General features: G+C 35.9%; 1 protein-coding gene and 1 pseudogene across 3 annotated transcripts in view; one reads left to right on the top strand and one right to left on the bottom strand.

Annotated features, from left to right (window-relative positions):
• DACH2 (dachshund family transcription factor 2) overlaps positions 1-22,132 on the top strand; it is a 519,808-nt gene that overhangs the window by 104,212 nt on the left and 393,464 nt on the right. The window lies entirely within an intron of this gene.
• On the bottom strand, positions 11,996-12,704 carry LOC311601989 (G/T mismatch-specific thymine DNA glycosylase-like; annotated as a pseudogene). Its single transcript has one exon. The product of its transcript is annotated as a G/T mismatch-specific thymine DNA glycosylase-like (transcript).

Genomic DNA, 22,132 nt, shown 5'->3' with positions numbered 1-22,132 from the left:
ACACAACAAGAACATATGCTCAACCATGTTCATAGCAGCCTTATTCATAATAGCCAGAACCTGGAAACAGCCTAAGTGTCCCTCAGTAGAAAAACGGATAAAGAAACTGTGGAACATTTACACTATTGAATACTACTCAGCTATTAAAAACAAAGATTTACCAAAATTTGAAGACAAATGGATTGAACTAGAAATGGTCATAATAAGTGAGCTCACCCAGAAGCAGAAAGAGTCAAATGGTATATACTCACTTATATCTGGACACTAGCCCAAAGGGCATGTCCCATGAAAGTCTTCACTTACCAGGAAAGTGGAACAAAGGGGAGGACATACTATTGGGACTCTAGGTTAGAGAAGCATAGGAGAATGGGGAAATAGAAGGATCCAGAGGGTCCTAGAAACCTACAAGAAGGACATTATCACAGGCGGATCTGGGCCGAGGGGCCCTGCTCAAACTATGGCACCAGCCAAGGACAATACGTGCAGTAAACAGAACCCCTACCCAGATCTAGCCAATGGACAGGACATTCTCCACAGTTGAGCGGAGAGTGGGGTCTGACTTTCACACGAACTCTGATGCCCCATATTGACCACATCCCCTGCGTGGGGAGGCCTGGTGGCACTCAGAGGAAGGATAGCAGGCTACCAAGAAGAGACTTGATACCCTATGAGCGTATACAGGGGGAGGAGGTCCCCCTTAGTTTCAGCCCTAGGGGAGGGGAGTAGGGGGAAAGCAGGAAGGAGGGAGGAATGGGAGGATAGAAGGGATGGGAAAACAATTGAGATGTATTATGAATAAATTAATAAAATATTAAAAATATCTACTTTCACTCACAATATAAGAAATTATGGATTATTAAGAATGTGCTGTTATTGATATGAATTCTTGATTTGCAGTGTGTGTGTGTGTGTGTTAGATATAGTTGTAAAGAAGAAGAGACATGTAACAATTTCAGGGCCTTTCTCTCTATATTTGGAAGCTGCTTTTATTAATAGTGATACATATATACAAACAAAGCAAAACTAAACAAAATCAAGAATTGATTTTTGTTTTAATCTAAGCTTACAAGTTGCAGTTTGAAAAGACTTTTAGCAATATAGGAGTTTTTGGTTTTATGATTGGTTAACCTAAAAAAAGGTAAGTGAAGGATCATTTTCCTGAAGAAAGAGTAAAAGCAGTGAGTCAAGAAACTCAGGAGAAGCAGGAGGAGGGAAGGGTACCATGTAGTAGAGTTAAAAAAGAGTAACTTTCCATTTTAATTTTTGGCCAGTGTTTTGTTCTTATGGTATTAGAATCACTAAATCCACTACCTAGAAAACAATGCAGATGGTTAACAACGGTTTTTTTGGCATATTGTATAGTACCTTGCTAATCTGGTCTATTGATATTCATTTTACTTAAAAAATTGCATGTATCATTTTGAAAATGTCTCAATTAAAAACCATGTATGTGTTTCTATGTGTGTGTAGGGGAAGTGTTGTTTTATGTTTGAAGATATACATGTATCAAAACCCATGTGGAGGTTGGAGCTAACAACCTTGAGTATTGGTAATAATTTTTCATCTTGTTTGAGGCAGAGTCTCCTTTGTCATTTACACTATGTTGTTATTTCAGACTTCTTGACTCATAAATTTCTGGATATTTTTCCTGATCTGCCTCCCATCTTGCCACAGGAAGACACTACTGAGTCTGCCATTGGCATGGGTTATGGGGCTCTAATGTCAGATCAGTGTGCATGCACAGCAAGCACTTTTCCCTGCTGAGCCATCTCCTTGGCCTCAAATATCTTGCTTTTTTAAAAAATCATCAGTATATACTTGGTAAATATTATATACTAGGTACTAAATTGTGCCTAAATATCATAATTATTCTGGCCTCTAAGTATTAACTATTGGTTCAAATGATGTAGAATTAGATCAACTTTTTAGCTCTTTTTATCAAGGAACACTTTAATCCATTAACAATAAAATGTGGTAGATTTTAATTGATGTCTCATTTTTCCTATTGAAGGTCTCTTTATATTGTGATTAGTCAATTTGTATATTGACTATAGAATTTCTTCAACCTTTTTTAAGATTTACTCCTCAAATACATTGAAAATTTTTATTATAGAAAATTTATTATAAACATAGCATTGATCTGTTTGAGTCACTGGGAATTAAAAATGCTGAAATGTAATAATCACTGAACTGATAGCACCAATTATGCTGAACTGAATAATTTCTTTAAAGAGAGATTTAAATTCTGAGTAATATTTTACATCTAAGGTATGATTAAGAAAAGACAAAAATTCCATGTGGCAGATTAGAGAATTCCATCAATGTAATATTGTATAACAAATCACTTTTACCTCTTAAATGTGTAAGATCATATTATAAGAAAATATTGTCTGAATAAAAGCATCTGTGTCATACAATTTTTTATCAACTAGCTTTAAGTAATTTATGCTCATTTGTTTTCTACTGATATTTTCTGTGCTTAATCCTTTCTAAATTGATAAAATAATACTTTGTTTGCAAAGAAAAGTTACTGAGATTTGGATTATTAAAAGTTCAGGCACTGTGTGAGGCATTCACCTAGGACTGTGTGAGGGAAGTGTATTACTCTTGATTCCCTATTGGCATAGGACTTCATATTTAGATATATTAATGCTGTTACTATTTATAATTAATTTTAGATTGTGTTAAATGATTTTGTAAAAATAAATAAATCATTATTTTTTTAAAAATCAATGATTTATTTATTTTTTTAAAAACCAGGCATAAATCACTGTGATTTAGTGATTCTCAGTGCATAGCTTTTTCAATATTCAAGTTTATCATTTTACACATCTTAATTTATACTTTTTGAAGCATTTGTACTCAGCAATTACCACTTAATGTTATTTCCTGAATTCCCAAATAAAACACACCTTTAAAACGATGTAGTGAGTACATATTTTAAACTCATGAACTCTTTTTAATTAATATTTTTGTATTTTCATATACATTTATATTATTATGTATATATAATAAACTACATAGAGCAAGAAGAACCATGAAATAATCAGGATTTATGTTAACGCTATATTCACAGTGTTTTGGCTATTTGTGTTTGGCAGCCCTGAATATCTTTCCTATCTTGCTGAGTGTAAAATTCTGAATGTACATCAATATTTATCATATCTCATCTTTATCAACTTAAAACATCTATGTAGACCTAAAAACATCTTAAAGAGGATGATTCTGCTTGTTAATTTCTTAAGATCGTATCATTGAACGTCTCTACTATATGGCAGGGAAGATGTAAATGAGCCTTACCCTCAATTTTAGTCTGAATTCTCCAGTGAGTCTGTGGAAAGGTCAACAAGGTCATTCCTTTCCACATTACTGACAGTAGCAAGTGTGGCTGTTTAGACAGAACTGGAAGCAAGGAGGTAGTAAGGAGAGAGTGAAAGCTAATAGTGAGAATTAGTAACTACTGGACAATTCTAAACATAGGAAAAAAGTGCTCTTGGTGACATACATAAAAAAAAAGTTTGATACTTCCTTATATAGCACTCTTTTAGCATTACTGATCAAAAAGCAGTAGATAATTGGAAGAAAGCATTGAGATGGGTTAATTTAGCTCAGAAGGTTCGCTCTTTGACAATTAGTTCAAAATTAAATTGAAAGGAATATTAAACAACCTGTATTAGACGACAGCATAAAACAAGGGATAGCTTTAAAACTAGTATTATTCTCAAAGTTGAGTTATGATATGTTTTAAAGAGATCAGAAGAAAAGAATTTGTCAGACGCAATTTAAACTTTTTGTAATTTCATTTAAGAGAGTATATTTCGTAGATATTTTATGTCCATGTGGCAAATGAAGTAAATTCATTTTTATATTTCTGTAATACTTGATTTATCAAATTGGTAATATTTTCTTGACACTCAATTTAGGGCTTTTTAATATTTTGAACTTGATAAGTGTAGATGTAAAATCCAATAAAATATAAATTACTATTACTACTACTGCTGCTGCAGCTATTGCTGCTGCTGCTGCTACTACTACTACTGCTACTACTACTGTTGTTGCTATTCCCATTTGACACACCAGTATACTAAGTCACAAAATGATTGTATTACTCAACTCTGTGTTATATTTAGAAATATAGTTTACCATCAAATTCCTGGAGGGTAACCAAGAGAAATGGCAATAGATTATAGTGCTTGGGGTTAAGGGGATATGACTGACCAAGAACTCGAATAGAGGTAACCCATTCCTTGCACTGTGCTTTTTAGTTGATAACCTATACTGTCTGGTAGAGACCCTGTCCCTCTGTTATAGACAAATCTATTTAATCTCTTTTATACATGTATATATATATTTAGGAAACCTTTAGAGTAGTAGATTTCCACATGGATTTCTTGAAGCACTTGAAGCCATTCTAATGGAGGTAATATGCAATCTTTGTATTTCTATGATGCTGTACATTCAAAATATTTCTTAATCATTTGTATTCATCCTTTTAGAAATATTTTCATGCCTCATTTTTAGCTGGGCAGCTTTATTTTTTCCCTTGGGGTTTAGTTATTTGAGTTCTTTGTATATCTAAAAACAAACTGTCAGATGCATAGCTGGTTAAGATTTTTTCCCCCAACTCTGTAGTATCTTATTTTGTTTGTTTGTTGTTTTCGATGGTGCCTTTTGCTATACAGAAGATTTTAGCTTCACGAATTTACATTTGTTCATTGCTGGTCTTAATGCCTTCACTACTGGGGTCTAATTAAGTAAACCATTTCCTTTGTCTGTAAGCTGAAGTGTATCCCCTTTGTCATCGAAAAGATTCAGCATATAGTTTTATATTGAGATATTTGATTCAGTTGGAGTTGAGTTTTTACAGAGAGAGGTAAAGATCCAGTTTAAGTCATTTATATGTATGTATGCAGCGTTTCTAACACCATTTGTTACGGATGCTGCCTTTTCTCTACTACAAAACTTGGCCTTGTGGTCAAATATTAGGTGTCTATTGGAGTATGTGTTCGTACTTGGGTTCTCAATTATATCTATTAGTGTGTTTTGTGTGATTATTTTATGTTCTTATTATTACAGATTTTTAAGTCTTGAGTGGTGATACTTTGGCACTGTTTTTAACGTTTGTTTGTTTTGGATGTCCTGATTCATTTTGTTTCCATATGAATTTAAATGTCATTTTTTCTCAATTTCCATCAAGAGTTACATTGGAATTTTGATGGGATCACATTGAATACGTAGCTTGTTTTTGTTAGGATGACCGTTTTTTTTTTATCATATTAATTCCTTTATCCAGTGAGCATGAAAGGGTATGTCCATCTAATGGTACCTTCTACAATTCATTCAGAGTCCCAAAGTTTTCATTGTATATATCTTTCACTTGCATGTTTAAATTTAGTACAAGTTTTTTTTAGGTTACTCTCATTGGTAACATTTTTTCTAATTTCTTAATAGGTTTGTCATTGATATAAATAAGGCTTTCTGTATTAATTTGTATTCTTCCACTTTGCTGAACAACTTTTTAAGCTGTAGAATTTTTCTCTTGACTTATGCAACATTTTACACATAGAATCATACTAATTGTAAATAAGGATACTTTGAATTATTTCTTTCTTATTTGTATCCCTTTTATCTCTGTCACTAGTCTTACTGCTATAGCTAAGAATTTAAGCACTATATTGAACAGGATTGGAAAGACTCAGTATCTTTGTCTTGTTCCTGATTTTAATGAAGATCTTTAAAGTATTTCTGTTAAGTATGATGTTGTTGTTTAGTTGCTTTTATGATGTTGATGTTTGTTGTCTGTTCACCAGTCCTTTTATTAGTAAGAGATTCTGGATTCTCTCAAAGGACTTTATCTATTATATGGACACATTTTTTATTCTCCAGTCTATTTACATCACAGACTATGTTTTTAAATCTACATATCTTGAACCATCCCTGCATATCTGGGCTGAAGTTGACTTGATTGTGGCGAATGGTCTTTGTGATATGTTCTCAAGTTTGATCTGCAAGTATTTCATTGGGACGTTTTTGAACCTATATTCCTCCAGGGAGATTAGTCTATAGTTTTCTTTCCTTGTTCTGTATTTTTTAGTTTAGAAATCAGGATAGAGCTAGCTTCATAAAATAAGTTAAATTATGTTTTTCTGTTCTGTTTTATAGAATAGATTGACAAAAATCAGTCTTAGTTATTCCTTTATTATATGAAGAATTTTGTAGTAAATTCATCTGGATCTGGGTGGTTTTTTTTGAAAGTGTTTTATTGCTGACTCAGACTTATGCTTGTGTCAGATGTACTTAACAATTTTGTTTCTTCTTGATTTAAATGTGTTTCCAGTTCTGTGGAATCAAGGTTTTTGAAGTATATTCTTATACTTTTGGCATTCCATTAATACTTTTTTTTCTATGACTTTTTTGAAAATATTTTCTGTGGTTTTGACCTGATTTCCTCTCCTTCTTTTATACCTATTAGTAGTAGCTTTACTCTCCCTGAATTGTCTTAGGGTTTCTCATTTTCTCTTTGATTTCTAAAAATTTATCATTTTGTTTGCATTTGTGATCCATTTATTCTGCTATGTCTTCTAGGCCTTCGTGAGTGAGGTAACTCAGACCAGGACAGACACACATGGCATATTCTCACTCATAAGTGGATGTTAGGCTCTTAATCCAGCTTAATAACATTACAATACAGAGACTAATGAGCCAACCAAGGTCCATGTGGGACATGGACCTAGACCTTCTGCTCAAATGCAGTAGATAGGCAGCACAGTCTCCAAGTGAGTACCACAACATGTGGCATACAGACTACTTCTGACATAGATTCAGGCCTCTTAAAGTTGTTTACTTCTACCCTGGCGGGGTAGCCTTGCCAGGCCATTAAGGAAGAGATTACAGATAGTTCAGAGGACCCTGGATAAGCAGAGAAGGGCTCCTTTTGCTAAGGACTAGGGGAGGAGGGGAAAGGATATGAAGCAAGGGATGGGATAGGGAGGGCATGAGGGAGTGTGTTGGATCAGGAGGTGATGAGGGAGGGGTCTTCAATAGGGATGTAAAAAATTCAAACTGCAGAACAAGCAGGTAACTAATATTACGAATTCCACTGCATGGGAACACCTCTGAGACTGGCTGAGATACGAAGGTTTATGCATAGACTAGGCTTCATGTTGGTCACAGATAATCTGTGACTTATAATTAGAGGCCATTCTTAGTATGGCATGAAGGAATATTTGCAGATGTCTTACTTCTGCTCATACAATGAGAAGAGAACTAGCCTTAATCGCTCTGTATATCCTGCACACCTCATACCATCACAATGTTAGAACTGTATAATGCTTGTGAGAAGTTATGTTTTCAGAACAAAAGAACTGGACACTGACAATGGATCAGACCTGACAGGATTCATTCCTCTCAGCGAGATGGATGCTGACATCCTGCACCCTCCATGCTCTAGCCCCAGGTGCCTCAGTTGCTGTTACCCATCAGAACAGGACAGCTTCCAGGACAATGGTGTAGAAAGTTTCTGATCCCAATTGGTCAAGCTGTTCAGACTGTCCCACACAGGACTCCTATTAAGCCTGGAATTTCACAACTTTTGAAAAATGGACCACAAATGTTATTACTTGCTTACTTAACAATTATCTCCAATTTTGGGTGTGTGTCCTTCAAAGGAATTATTCACCTCAAATCAGCCTGAAGAAACCTTAAGAGAACGACATCCCATTTCCTTTAGAAGGGTTGGATAGGTTTCTGTTTACTCTCTTGGTTTACAGATGCTTATTTTCATCAGGAGTTGGTTATAAGTACTATTGGTCTTTTACAGAGAGGAAACTAGATTTGACTCAGGGACACATCTATTTTCCTTTATCTTTCTTTTGTAGGTGAAAAAGGAGCTGAAAAATAGGAATGGGGGATATAGAAATATAGAGGGAGGATAGACCAAAAGGTAGATTATTGAATCTATTCCTCATCTCAAGACCCTAATTCTTACTCACAAATAAGGTTATTTTTTTTTAATTCAATGGTATTGAATTTTGTATATTGATGCAAATCATGCTCATGTCAAAAACGAATCTAATTTTATCATAAGAATATATACTCTAGGCCTAATAGATATAATTCTATAGATATATGAGGTAGAATAGTTAAACAGGGTCTTCAGAAAACCTCAGAGACCTACAGAATATGGCATTTAAAGATGTTTTTATTATTCTAAAGATTCTTTGACAACAAGACAAGTTAATTCTTGGCAACACCCAGACTTCCTCAAAGAAGGAGATGAGCATCAAAGAACCTCCTTATGGAGTTGGCTTCAAATGTGGCAAACTAGCTACTGGACAAAATGTCCTCATTTCTGCCACAGACAATATTCAGCCTAAAATGGTCAAGTTAAGATGCAGGCAGAGTCGACACTCAAACTCTGCCAAGGCAGGGTAGTAAGCAAGTTCTCAATTGTTCCTGCCTCAGGCTTATTTAAGCCTGTCAGATATATTGGGCCAGCAGCCTGAAGGTGATGTTCCAATGTTATAGAGAGTGTTGGGTGACTGCTCAGGTAATAAACTTTCTCAGTCATTTTTTCATTTTGGAATCTGCTAACCCACACTTCAGGTTCACTCAGGTATTTAAGTATTATCCCTTCTTAAGTCCCTGATGGGTTTGAAGACCAGATAGTTTAGTCTTTCAATTAAGCTTAGCAGTTTAGGGGTTAAGATGTTTTTAGATCAAGATAGATGTTTTAAGTTAATAGAGATGATATTAATCTCCATTCAGAAATTTAGATACAAGAGGATAGGAAAGATGATTACTTCAAGTTTGCCAAATACAAATGGCCAAATGACTATGAATGTAACATTTATATAATTCCTGATTGTATCATGGTTCTTCCTGTTGTATGTAGTTTATTTTACTCATGTGTAATAATATAAATGTATATGTTAAAAAGAAATATAATAAAAATATTTTCAAAAAAATTATCATTTTGTTTGCATTTGTGATCCATTTATTCTGCCATGTCTTCTAGGCTTCCTAATATTATTTTTTTCAATTGATCCATTATATTGTTGAAACTTCATTTGGAATCTTTTTTTCTTTTCCTTTAGCTTACTGATTTCTTTTTTCAAAATTTATTTTGGGTCACTTTAGAAATCCTATCAAATTTTATTTTCAGTTCTTGAAATGTTGTTTGTTTTTATTATTTTGTTCAGTTGTTTTCTTTGTTTTTTGTTCTTCAATAATGATTTATTCATATCCTCATTGAGTTCCAAATGTACTTATTATTGCTATTTTGAAATCATTGTCTTGTTTGTCTTCTATGTTGCTTTTCTCAGGAACAGTTCTCTGAAATTCTTGGCAGAGACAAATTTTATGGTTGTTCGTCTTTTTCATGTTTTTGTGAATTTACATACACATGTACACACACACAAACACACACACACACACACACACACACACACACACACACACACACACACACAAGAATTGCCTACAGTAAGAAGAACCACAGAACGATCAGGAATTATATCAATGTTACAGTCATAGTGTTTTGGATATTTGTATTTGGCCGCCTTGAAGAAAATATCATTCCTATCTTGGTGCATCTAAAATTCTGAATGTAAAACAATATCTATCTCATCATTATCATCTTAAAACATCTATCTAGACCTGAAAACATCTTAACCCCTAAACAACTAAGCTTAATTGTAAAACTAAACTATCTGGTTGTCAACCCCATTAGAGACTTGAGAAGAAATAAAATTGATTACCTGAGTATGCTATGAGTGCAGGCTAGTAGCTTTCCAAATGAGAAGATGACAGAGACAGTTTGCTACCTGAATAGTCACCCAAAACTCTCTATAATATTGGAGCATCTTCTTTAGCCTTCTGGCCCAATATATGTGACAGGCATATTAATGAGGCAGGAAATATTGAGGACTTACTTACCTTGTCTTGGCAGAGTTTGGCTTTCGATTCTGCCTACATCTAGTCTTGCCCATTTTTTAGGCAGAATTCTGTCTGTGGTAGAAATGAGGGTATTTTGCCCAGTGTCTTGTTTGCCACATGTGAAGCCATCTCCATAAGGAGGTTCTTTGATGTTCATCATCCTCTTTGAGGTAGGCTGGGTGTGGCCAGGAGTTAACCTTTCTCATTGTCAGTGAATCTCTAAACTAATAAAAACATCTTTAAATGTCATATTATTATGTCTCTGAGGTTTTTGAAGATCTCATCTAACTATTTTAACTTATTTTTCTATAGAATCATATCTATTTGTTACATCTAGGATTTATACTCTTGTGATGAAAGTAAACTAGTTTTTGATATGACCATGAGTTGATCAACTAACAATTAACTTGTATAACTCACTTACTCTAAGCAGCCAGCAATAACACTTTCAAAGAATTGGAAGTAAGCCTTGTATTATACTTGAATTGTATGGGTACAATATCGCATAATAGGGTAATAGTGTGTGTGAAGAAAAATCCTAAATTTAAATTATGTACCAGTGTATCTAGAATTAAATTTATTTTGCCTCTATATACCAAATTCTATACCAGTGAATTAAAAATAGCCCTGTGACTAAGAGTTAAGGCACTGAACTGAGAAGTAGATTCACTGATCTACTTTTTGTTCTATCTTCACTATATATTTCTATATCTCCTTTTGTTCTTTTTAACCCCTATATGCAAACATAAGGATAAAAGTAAAGGGAAGGAGAGAGATCCCTGAGTCTAATCTTGTTTAATCCTTAAATAAGACCAATAATAACTTATAACCAATTCCCAATGAATTGGGAATACCCAAGAAAGCAATGAAAAACCTACACAACTCCCTTAAAGGAAATGGGAAGTCATTTACTTAAGGTTTCTTCTGGCTGATTTGGGGTGAATAATACTTTGTAGAGGCCCAAATAAAATTGGGGAAATGGTTAAACAATCTAGGAATAGCATTTGTCATCCAGATTCAAAATGTTGAGAAATTATAGGCTTAATTAGAGTTCTGTGTAGGACAGTCTGAAATGCTGGACCAATTGGGACTGGAAGCTTTCTTCAAAGCTATCCTGGGAGCGGTCCTGTTCTGATGAGGCACAGCAATTGAAACACTTTTTTCTAGAACATGAAGAATGCAGGATTTCAGGGTCCAGCACGCTAAGAGGAATGCATCCTGTCAGGTCTGATCCAGCATCAGTGTCCTGTTCTTTTGTTCTGAAAACATATAATTTCTCACAAGCATCATATAGTGCTAAAATTATAAATGTAAGGTGTATGCGACGCACAGAATAATTAAGGCTTGTTCTCTGCTCTTTGTATTCACAGAAAAACAACATCTGTAAATCTTCATTCATGCCATACAAAGAATGGCATCTAATAACAAGTCACAAGGATTCTGTAGCCAACAAGAAGCATATATATTTATGTCTCAGCCAGTCTCAGAGATATTGCCATGTAGTGGGATTAGCAATATAAATTACCTGCTTGTTCCTCAGTTTGAATTATTTATATCCCAATTGTATCCTCCTCCCTCATTCCCTCTCCCTATCCCCCTAGTGCTCAGAAAGAGAGACCTCCTCTCTTAACATCTGACCTCTACCTATCAAGTCTCATCTGTACTACCTGTACCTTCTTCCTCCGTGGTCTGGGAAGAGTGCCCTGTCAAGGGGAAGTGATAAAAGTTGGCGGACCAGAGCCCATGTCAGATGTAGTCCCTACTCTCTATATGTGGGTTACACAAGGGGACTGTGCTGCCTATCTACTACTTTTGTGCAGAGGGTCTATGTCCACATCATATATGGTCCTTGGTTGGTCCATCAGTCTCTGTATTGTAGTGCAATTATCTTGTATTATGTGACTAATATTCCATTATGAGTGAGTATATACCATGAATGTCTTTCTGGGTCTGGGTTTCCTCACTGAGGATGATGTTTTCTAGTTCCATCTTCAATTAGCAAGTGAAGATCTATGCCCTGACAACTGGATTAAACAGGCAGAACAGAGAGGCACAGTCCCTAAGCATGGCTTCCTTGTGTCCCACAGTTATTAAAAGAAGAGATATGGTCTGAACATGACTGAATCATCCACTGCCCATTGGGAATGTCCCCAGGAGCTTATTCTCCTCTCAGGTCCACACTGTCAGTTGCTAGCCCATTTGAAGAAAAGTTGCAAAGTTTGCTAGTACATGTGTTTTCATTTTAAGCAGTTAAAACTGCTCTATAGCCTGGGTCATACTTTTTTTTGCTTAACAACCATCTTCTTTGCATCCTGTTGTGCGAGCTGTAGGCCAAATGTGTATTTCACCTCCTGAATGTCCATGTTGCATACACTGCCTTTCAGCTGATCTCTTAAGTCCTTCAGCTTAATGCAGTAATGAACTTTGTCCTTTGTTTGAGAAAAATGAACACATCTAGCACTGGAAGATAGCATGACTTAGCAGAGAGTTTCTGTGCCTGGGATCTTATGAGGTTGAAGCCCATATTCCAAGTTCTTAATCTTTACTCCAAAAACTTCTTTATGGCTGGTATTTCTCCAGTTTCTGCACTAGGATCAGCCCTCCTTCCCAAAATTCTGGACAGATCCTTGCTGCCTGGCTGTTGGTGAAGCTGATGCTATGTTTCCTGGGTAGAGTGTGGTCATCCATGTGGTTCAGCCGAAATGAACAGACACTTCCAGAAGTGATTTCCCAGGCCCAGGGTAATGGTGCCCTTTGTAAGCAGCCATTAATTCTGGGTTAATGGCAATAATAACAATGTCCAGATTGAAGGTCAAAACATCAGGACGGTCTTGGTGAAAAGCTCAGCTTCAGAAACACCATTGAAATGGTCCACTTTTCTTTTTACTTTAAGTGTCTGTGATTTTTTCCCCTTACTTTTCTTTTTTTTTATTTTGTGGACTTGCTGGTTTTTTTTTTAACTTAAGGTCCTTGGGTTCTGCTGCTCTGGCTTTTCTCTTCCTTACTTTTGGAGCCTCTAGTACAGGTTCCTGGAAGGAAACTTCTGCTAGCATCTGCCTCTCCACCGTAATGTCCATGTTAGGATCTTCTGCCATCATTTGTTGATGTGGCAATGAAAAAAGGGCTGAACTTACTCCAGAGAATAGCACAGGATCGAGGTAGCTGGTGGACTGATGGTGCTGGCCTCAGCCCCTTCCAAGCTGCTACATCACTGAGGTCCTATGCACACTTTTGTCTCCCTTCAAAAAGGCCTCCAGCCATGCCATCACATCTAAAGTCTTGTTCTTGTGCTTCATGGACATTCATATTTCCAGAGCTTGTTGTAGTAATATCATTGGTTTCTGGTGTTGTTATGGGGCTCTGAATTTTGTTGCTAGTCTTCCTGCGCTGCCCTCTAGGCATCTGGTTGTCTCTGGTGTTAGCAGGCCTAGAATTTTCTTCAATGGGGTCACTGTCTGTGTCCCACATGGGCCAGGCTGGTTGGGAACAATCAATAAGAGCTTCAAGGCAAAGGCTGTTTGCTAGGGCTCCCCAGAGGCCTCCTCAGGATGTTGGACAGTGGATGTTAGATCCTGCACCCAGCTCAGCTCAGATGAGTTCCCTATCTGTATCACAGTTGGGTCAGGCAGGAGAGGAGAGGGGTGATAGATTTCCAAGCCCAAAATTGTTCAAGTGCCCTACAGTCCTTTCAAGATAGAAGGGCTCTGTCTATCTGCTGTGCTCCAGATGGGCTAGGCCAGTAAGCACCTGTGGGGTGGGGGAGCTGGGTGATATACAAGCTTGAAGCTGCTCCAGTGCCCCACAGACCTTGTTGAGATGGCAGCAAATGTGAGTCTTGGCCTATGCCGGATTCAGCTCTGCCTTTCTGCTTTGTATCCCAGATGGGCCAGGCTGGTAGGCAGTTGTTGGTGTGAGGGAGATCTGAGCCCAATGTTCTGGGGTGTTTCTCAGCCCTTCTCAAGATGGCAGAGCTCTGCTTATCTGCCCTGTGCCCCAGATGGGCTACTCCAGTAAGCAGTTAGGGGAACTTTCTTGCAGATGCACTTGAGTCTCCTTGTAGCTGTGTTATACAACTTGTCACTGTGACCCTGAAATATGGATTTTAATTCTTTTTGGTCTCTCAGTAAGTGGCTGGAGGGCTGAGAGAGATAGGAGCTCAAAGCTGCTCTGGTGCTCCACAGGCATTTTTGAGATGGGCTAGGCTGGTAAGCAGCTGGCAGGCTGAGAGAGATCAGAGCTCAAAAGTGCTTGGGTGCCGCACACTCTTTCTCAGAATGGCAGCTAATGTGGATTGTGTCCAGTATCAGGACTCAACTCTGCCTGTCTGCTCTGTGTCGCAGATATAGTAAGGAGCAGACACGTGGAGAGAACCCAAAGCTATATGAGTGTCTCACAGTTTTTTTCAAGATGGCGGCTAATGTAGGTTGTCCCTTGGGATTTTTCTATGGGTTAGCTGGGTGGCGAGGGGTTGGACCCACTCATGCTCCACACAATGTGGGTCACTCTCACCTGGGATTCAGCAGCACTGGTGTTTTCTAACTCTCAGTTTGGTCGTTAGGTCACTGTGCAGTTGTGGTTTTCCTGCTGATGAGAAGCAGTATGCAATAGGTGCCACAATCTCAGATTCCCCCAAAAGTTTATTTAAAATATGTTTTTCTGGTTTACTTTTGCTGATATTTGCTTCTAATGTAATATATTAGATTTTAAACTAGCTAGTTGGTATTTCAGGTTTAGTATTGGGGCTACTCAGTATTAATATGTGAACTAAAGGTAGCCCTTGCTCTGCCATTGCCATATGCCACATCTCAGCACAAGAGTAAATCTTTTCTAGAGCTGGTTATTGTTAAATATCATCAGTAGGCTATGGAAGGAGGGAAAAGAACGGTTTGTATTGGTGGGGTTGGAGTCTCTGCAGGAGCCTGTGGTGTTACTTGTGAATAGTATATTGAGACTTTTGAGAGGTTCTTAGGTGCTGGGGTTGATGAGGCCCAGGAAGGTATGTATAACTCAGGCAGTAGAATTGGGGTCCCAATGTATATAGCTGATGCCATTCATGGAAGGTGACTGGAACTCTATGTCAACCTCAGGTTCAGGGGGTGGAATAATGGAGGGAGTTGGAGGAGAGAGGTGCTACAAAGGGGATATACACTTGACTAGGTATTGTCCTCAGGTGGAGGGGCTGGTTAAATATACTTACTTGTGTGCTTGTACACTGCATAGTAATCTGTCTAAATCCTAGAGAAGGCCCACATTTATACCATTTCCATTCATGTGTCCTTGTAGTTTAAATGTCATAACTTTATTTGTTACAATAAATATTTATTGGTAAAATTATTTAAGTTTGGTTATATTTCTTTATTCCTAATACACACAGAAAAAAATTACTCCAATATCTCATTCCAAATCAGAATCCTTATTTTAACTATCATAAGATAAACTGATATAAAGTATGGATAAGAATATCATTTGTTTATGAAGAAATTTAAAAAAAAGTCCATGCACATGGGAACAGTGTATACTTCTTTCTTCTTAAGATAAGTACATAAAATCAAGTAGCTGACTTATAGGATAGTGTGTTCTCTGTCCTACAAATCTATATCTTTTATTTTAGTTATACGTGAAAGCTTACTTCATGAAGATTTAAATATTTTTCCTTCCCTACTTAAATAGCATTCCTTTGCTAAAGGTGAACTAATATTTATATTATGTAATGTGTAACATGCATATTGGTTGGTGTTGTGTTCTGAGATCTTGTGGGAAAAAGTTGACCACATAAAATCATCCAGAACACAGACTCTTTAATTTAAGAATCAAGTCTGCCTATTATTCATTTTCAAATAATCATGAATATCATTTTACCAACATACTCTAAAATTAGCAAAATGAAAATAATTTTATATGCTATATTTTATATTTTGCTTTCAGTACTTAAAAGTTTACTGGTGTCAAGTCATAGTGGTTTTATGGAAAACTTTAAAACATTCAAATATATAGCTGTCCTTAAGGAAATCTCATCATGTAAAATATCAGAAAATTTGAGAGATATATCCATTTGGTAAAATCGTTACTCTTAAGTTTCAGAGGGTTTCTATGATGCTTAGCTGAACTTGTTTCTTTTTCTTTAATTGTAAAGCTTCATATACATGTGTATTTTATGCTGAGCTTACTCCCCTGCCTCAACTCTCCCTTTTTCTTATTTTTTTTTGTTTTTGTTTTTTGCCTTCAACCAACAACTATTGTCTTCTAGACAATTTTACTTCTACCTTAATGTCGTACATGCTTTAATGATTTTATGTATTTACAGAACATAGGCAATACACATAAAAGAATGTATGATACTAATCTTTCTAATTAATTTATTAATGTTGCTATCTCTAGTCTCAGAAATTTCCCCGCAAATGACATTTCTGTGTAAAAGTAATTCCATTGCTTACACCACATTTCATTATCCATTTGAGACATAGTATGGTTATATAATTGAATTTAAAAAACATTGTCACTGTGTATTATTGGCTGAACAGTGTAATGCCCCAGCTACACTGACTTATGGCAATTCTTCAGCTCTTCTGTGTTGGTATCCTTAATGCTGGTTTTATGGGTGGAAGTGGCCATTCCTATGTTAATTATTTTCTTGCTCAAGAAACTCTATTTATTAAAATGCTTAATTATATAAGAACTGAGGGTAAGGAAACCATCAATATGCACATTATTGTTGTTTTGTAGTATTGTTGACAATTTTGCAAAGGATTTTTCCCTGATATAATTCAATTTTCTTAGTCCATAAAATAAGCATAAACTTACCTGTCTTAGAACAGCTGAATTAGTCAGAAAACACAATATCACCTTCATATCTTCCCATCACTCCACATGGGTATATTTGTGTGCGTGCGTACACACACACACACACACACACACACACACACACACACACACACACAGACTTTATGTCTCTAGGTACAGGTTCACTCCAGGAGTGAATTCTAATCTAATTCTAATTAGATACACATAATCCACTCAGCGTGTTTGTGAAGTACATAAGTTGATAACGTCTCACTTTTTCTCTTGTCTTAAACCTGACAATGAAAACAAAGATACAGTAGAACTCATTTTCTCATTATTGATTTCATGAACCAGCTGCCAGCTGTTTTAGCTTATTCATTTATATAACCCTCTGGGCAACTTTTTAAAAGTACTTTTCTTTGACCATCTGCTAAATAGGATTGGTTTAATAATTAAAGACTCACCATCCCCTTTTCAAAGAAACATAAATGTTGCTATTGAAACTAAGATATCAGCATTTTGAATTCAAAGTCAGAGGCAGCTTTCATTCTGTACATAAGCTCAAACACTTTGAGACACTTTTTTGTGCTTTCCTTTTCTATCCTTCTCTGAAAATTATACTAGTGGAAAAAAAATCCTGAAACCTCCATGATTTATGTTTAATGTCTTTCTATTTCATCTCTTCATTATTTTGCCTTCAGTTAGTAAGTGTTGATACTTACACTTGATGACAACTCAATTTTATAAATACACAAGTGGTTTTTGAACATATACTGAATAAGGTACTTTAGCAGGGTACATGCACAAGACCACCCAGTATAATGAACACAGATATATTTCCAGAGAGAATCAAGCTCATGCATCCAATCTAGCAAAGCAGTTTACAAGTTAATCCCACTCTATATCTTTTTCTTCGTTGAAGACTGCCTCATGTACAACAGAAATATGGGATAAATCATTGGCTCAGGCTCTTCACTTTCTAGATTTTCCTTAAAAGAAGATTTTCCTTAAAAATTGTTATTAGTAATCTCAGAAGCTACACACATAAAGTCTCAACAACATGACTGCCAAACACAAGAGATGAACAAGCATGGTACTAATAGACATGCCAAAAGTGGATGGGGGAAGTCCACAAGCCCTCAACTCTACACAAAGGCCACACACAACTAAGGAGAGCTGAATGTGGGAAAAAGAATCTTCCTTGGGACCTGGACCTGGTGGAGGCAATTTTGAGCCACTTACTGTAGGTTCTGGTAATCAAACTAGGGTTTACAAGTCATCTCTCCAACAACTTGGAATATTTCTAATACTTAAAGCTTCTGTCTCTGATTAAACTTAAAGAAGTCAGTATTTTTTTGCAATGCCTGTAGTGTTCTTTTATAATACTTTAAAAATAAAATAATTTTCTTTTTGTTTCAAAGGTACAGTGGGACTGACCTATAAAATGATAGTCACATAGTGTAAATACTTATTTCATTTTTGTGACAATTTTGTAATGTTATTAATGGAAGGACCAAGTAGTAAGTTAGCACATGAGCTGAATTTGTACAGACAATTTGAAGTTTCTGGGAAGACATAGCATTATGTTGGTGTGGGGATTCATGAATTGCTTTCCTCCTCATCAATACTGGTTCATTTTCCAATTTTCTTTTCAGCTACTCTTTCTACTTCCACCTCATCTCCTTGTTTTCCTTCTTGAGGTTATTGTTACATGATTGTCATCTGAGCATACTCAAGTGCATTGTATTTAATAATCCATGACAAATTTTTCTAAGTGTTTAAAAAAGCAGTTTCATGGTTTTTCTTGCTGTAGGTAGTTTATTGCATATATGTGTAAGAATATAAATGTGTGTGTAAAAAATAAAAAGTTTCAAGTTTAGCCAAGCTGCACAACAGATAAAATATTTTGAAAATAAATCTACTCTGGAAAGGGGTTTTTCTTCCTACTAATATCTTCACTGGTTAAATAAATCCTGCTCAGATGTAGTAGATAAGGAGCACAGTCTCCTTGTTGGTCCCATAATATGGAGAGTAAGGGCTACTCTGGTATGCATTTATTGATCATTTCCCTCTGGGTGGGGCAACTTTGCCAGGCCACAGAGGAAGAGGATGCAGGCAATGCAGATGAACCTAGGTAGGCTGAGTTCAGATGTCAGGGGAGGAAGGCTCCCCCTTTCTGAGGACTAATGGAGGAGAATAGGGGAGATGAAAGAGGGATAGGAAGGAGACAAGGGAGCGTGCTACAATAGGGATGTAAACTCTCTCTGTCTCCCTCTCCTCCACCCCCCTCTCTCTCCCTCTCTGCTCCTATTTTGTAGTATTAGTCATAGAAGATTTAGTTGAAATACAAATGTATTTTCCAAATTATACCTTCCCATATCCTGCTTGTGGCACGCACTCATGTGCGCACGCGCGCGCACACACACACACACATACACACACACACACACACACACACACACACACACACACACACACACACACATTTTTAAATTCCTCCACACCCCAGAGCTTGGCAGTGATAACGTTTTAGCAAGGTCATTCTTAACCTTGTTGCCAACTCTCCTTTCAGCCCTATTATTATTATGCTATCTGCAAATATTAGTAATCAGGCTCAAGTGAGAATCTCAGCTAGAATGAATGTCCAATGGAAAGGTTGAGACAATATACAAAATGTTCTCTAAACTCATGTTTGCTCATTTTTGATTGGTAAGACAAAAAAGTTTGTTTATGTAAGTGAAGGAATGCTATGTGCTGTTTAGATTGATTTTTTTCCCTTGGTGTTTTCTTTCTTTCTTTCTTTCTTTCTTTCTTTCTTTCTTTCTTTCTTTCATTTTTCCCTTCAATACATCCCAACTACAGTTTCCTCTCCCTCCACTCTTCTTAATTCCCACCCTCCACCTCCTCTCTCTCCCAGATCCACTCCTCCTCCATTTCTCTTTAGAAAAGAGCAGGACTTCCAAGGGATATCAGCCAAACTGCTCTTAGATTGATTTTTGGATGCAATGTCTATAAAAGGACAACTTTTCAGTATTTATTTTTTAACAATATTTTGATAATTATTTACTCCTACACATTTCCATAATTCTTCTAAAACACAACTCCAGCTTCCTACCTCTCCCTAAGTTATTGCTCCCCACCCTTTTTTTTGTAATAACTTAATGAAACCAGTTTGTATAGGGATAGTCCTTTTTACTGTTTTATATTTAACATATTCTGATAATCATCTAATTAGTGGAAGTTAACTGATCTTGAAGTGCTTTGATAAGAAGATAAACCTGTAAATATTTACTGAAGTTTTCATTAAAAATTTAAGTCAGATTCTACAATGATTGCCTAGTGTTACTTAAAGAAGCATGGCTAGTAGAAACTGAAATGTGTTAATGCATGTTTTATGTTGGACCAGTGAACAGATAGAATAGAAAAATTGTGTGGTGTGTTTGTATGTGTTTAACCAAAAACAATGCATTTTGCTTCTTGGGAGTTGTTTTTATATAGTTAAGATCAATTTTTCTTATTATGATAAATATGAAAGTTATTATCATAATTAAGAATATAAGAGATGAGAAATTCTTACTTCATGAAAAGTTCATGAAAAATATTGTTGGCTAGGCGTGGTGGCACAGACCTTTAATCCCAGCACTTGGGAGGCAGAGGCAGGCAGGTCAACATCCGTTCGATGCCAGCCTGGTCTACAAAGTGAACTCAGGACAGGCAAAGCTACACAGAGCAACCCTGTCTTGAAAAATAAAACAACAAAAAATTGAATATCAGTTTCCCGTGAACTGTTATCTGGGACAAGAGGTAACATTTCAGTACTACAAATTTAAAATGCCCACACTGAATTCTTCAATATTTCTGTTAATATAGAATAATGCATGGTTTTCTACTATTTCCAATGCAGATCATGTAAAGAAAGCATATGCTTGTATAGTCACATAGAAAAAAAAAAGTAAGACACAGGAATGTTAAATTCTGGTTTGAGCCCATCAGATGTGTTCTGCCCACTTAAGTGAACTCATTTGAATCTTCTTTGTAGTTTATATTTGTTGCTTCCTTAAGATTGTTTTCTTTTCCACTGGCTGCTCTTCCAAAGTTCATGAGTTGAATTCCCAGCAACCACGTGGTCACATGGTGGTTCACAACCATCTATAATGAGATATGGTGCCCTTTTCTGGCCTGCAGGCGTTACATTCATGCAGAACACTGTATACATAATAAATAAATCTTTTTTAAATTGTTTTGTTCAAGTTGAATAGTAATCATTACAAACAGAGTGCTATGGATCTGTCATTTGTTCCTCTAGGAAGTATAAATCTTTATATGGCACTAATGTGAACTAGAATACTTCTACATTATTATTACTAAATGAAGCTTTTCTGAGGTTTTGTTCATTGTGCCACAAAGTTCCATTCTGCTGGTCACATTTACTGTGAAATACTGTAGGAGTTATTTATGGAGTATGAAGGTGAATATACACATATATTCAAACTCATAAACTAGAATAGAAATTTATTATTAACATCATTTTTTTCTCCAACAAAACAAGACCATTGAATACATCAGCATTTGAAGAACATACACATATTTATGGCAAAGTACAATTATATCATTTGTCAAAAACAATACATTGTTTTATTTCATCCAAATTTTAATGGTTTTGTGGTGTTATGTTACAACATATCCCTAATCTTAAACCCTATAGCTAATATGTGCATTTGTGATTTTAGTATATTTCCTATAATTTTCTGAAACATTTTTGTATCCTTACCTCTTTTGTCAGACAACCTTTCTATAAGCCAAAACCTAAACAATTTGTTATGAAAATTTAAACACAGAAAATCAATAGATAAACAAAGTATTAGAAGTTTTACTCTAGTGGCACTAAGGAACCAAACATGCGCTAAATAATATTTTTGTAGAATTTTGATACTTAGTTTTGAGTATTGATGAAGTATGTACACTTATTGTTCCTGAGCATATCTGAGTGATGGTATATATTTTAATAATTTTTCTGGGTATTCTTCAAATCTTATCAGCACAAACATTACTGATGTCACATGCATCTGAAATAAGATTTCAGAAATAAACTAATGACTTGTCTTTTATTATGTTATTATGGATGTCAGCCAAAATATGGAAGTTCTTTAAGTATAATCTATTTTTAAGCAATTTTTAGTAAGTATTTAAATGTGTAATTATCTACATATTTTGGTTTCCATATGACATATTATCTTTGTTTTTTTTAAGTGTTTCATCCTGCATTTAATACTAGTACATTTGGAAGTAGCTGAGGTAACTTCGTTGTTGAAGTGCTTACTGCACGAGTGTAAAGACCAGAGTTAAGATCCCCAACAGCTGTGAAAAACAGCCAGACATGGAGTAATCTCAGAATCTGTGATGCCTAAGTCTCATA

The sequence above is a fragment of the Acomys minous genome (assembly GCF_964271855.1).
Source record: "Acomys minous genome assembly, chromosome: 7".
Classification (NCBI taxonomy): Eukaryota; Metazoa; Chordata; class Mammalia; order Rodentia; family Muridae; genus Acomys; species Acomys minous.
This window is presented reverse-complemented; position numbering and strand designations above follow the sequence as displayed.